Consider the following 2,072-nt stretch of genomic DNA (forward strand, 5'->3'; position numbering starts at 1 on the left):
GATCCTGCCCCTGTGCCCAGCCCTGGTCAGGCACATCTGGAGTGCTGAGTTCAGTTCTGGCTCCTCAGCACAAGAGAGACATGGAGCCCCTGGAGTGGCTCCAGTGCAGGGTAACAAAGATGACTGAGGCACTGGAGCATCTCTCTAATGAGGAAAGGCTGAGGGAGCTGGGCCTGTTCAGCCTCCAGAAGAGGCAGTGAGAGGGCACCTCATCAATGTCTGTGAGCATCTGAAGGGAGGTGCCAGAGGATGGAGCCAGGCTCTGCTCCGTGGTGCCAAGCAATAGGACAGGAGGCAATGGGCAGAAACCCATGCACAGGGAGTTCCGCCTGAACATGGAGAACTTCTTTACTGTGTGGGTGTCTGAGCACTGGAACAGATTGACCAGACAGGTTGTGGAGTCTCCCTGACTGAGACATTTCAGAACTGTCTGGACACAACCCTGTGTAATGTGCTCTAGCATGATGACCCCGGTAACCAAGTTTTATACACTGTACAGGAAAAAAAGGAGGAAAAAATGCAGCAACAAAATTCAGTAACTAGATCTCCTGGTTCACAGAGTTTCTTTACGAATTATTGTCAGGACTGAACAGTGATCAGCTAATCCAGTGAGCCACTGCTAATCAAGACATTCAAACAAAACAGCCACAATTCCTGAGGTAGATCCTGGTCAAAAAAATGTTACCAAGTGAACAAGACATTTCATCTCACCAGGACAAACCACTTTAACACATTCCTTCTGGTTCCTCAGGTGTAAGAAACTTTGTAAGGAAGGTAACTAGCAATTCTCCATCTTTAGATGGCACCTATAAAACACTCCAACCACACTGCTACCTGCAAAACTGTAGACACTTTGAAAATAAATTGTATTGTCTTTGCATTACAACAGGTAGATTGCCTGTCTCAGAGAGTGTTTCTGTTCAGGGTTAAAATAAACAGTGCTGGGCCCACAAGAAAAGCAGAACACTAAATTCACACAATGTGACTCAAGATCCATCTTGTTCTGAGATTTCATATTTTTCTGTATGACAGTGTAAGTGGTTCTTGGAGTGTCTTTATATCCAGGGATAACTTGGGGGGTTCATGAGTTTTAAAAGTCAGGATTAGTATCTGACTCAAATAGAAATTCCACCATTGCCCAAAAGAAAGAGACACTGCAGAATGATGTGAGGAGTCAGTAGTTCTGGTTTGGGTCTATCAGAACCAGGAGCACTCTACTGGAAAGCTTTGCCAGTGAGACTGCTGCTGCCAGAGCGGGAGAACAGGCTTCCTGCTGCACAGGCCCTGCACCATCTACAGCTTCACCAGCTGAAACCCAGACCATAAATTGTCCCTGTGGAAATGAGGAGGCAGCTTCTGTGAAAGGTGCTCGGCAGATACACACTAGATTATCACCTCTGTTGCCAAGCACGAGGGGTGCCATTTCTGGTCTGGCTACAGTTTCCAAGGACAAGTACACAAAAGAATCCCAAGGTAATCCACTCTGGAAGCAACAATGATGTGAACAGCTACCATAATGCTCCAAGTTAAATGCTACAATTACCTGGCACAGTCAACAGCAGATGCTCTTTATCACCAATTCCCTACACCAGCTGAGAGTCCAGCTACACCATTATCTATCACTAGAAGTGAACTGATGTTGTTTTCAAGTTTCTTCACTTAACCAAAACCATATCATTTTAGGACTCTTGACTACCTCTGACACCTTGTCCAGACAGACCCGACTCAAAATTTTAACTCTAATTATGAAGCGAATAAACTTCAAACAAAATAGCTGAAACACAGAAAAAGGATAAGATAAAAACAAGCAAACAAATTAAGAAAGTGATACAAATAGATTAAGTACCTTAAAATTCATTGACTTGAGGGCAACTTCACTTCCAGGACTCTTCATATCAAAAACTGAGTGGATTTTCACAAACTCTTTGCTAAGGTATCTGTCAGCTGGTTTTGGGTGGCCATTTAGAAATGTCACATGCTAAAACTAAAAAGAAGAATGAAATCCATCTCCCTAAAAGAATGCAAGATTCAATAATGGATTTTGGAAAAAAAGGATACAAAGTACACAGAAC

The sequence above is a fragment of the Fringilla coelebs genome (genome assembly GCF_963513975.1).
Source record: "Fringilla coelebs genome assembly, chromosome: 3".
NCBI lineage: Eukaryota > Metazoa > Chordata > Aves > Passeriformes > Fringillidae > Fringilla > Fringilla coelebs.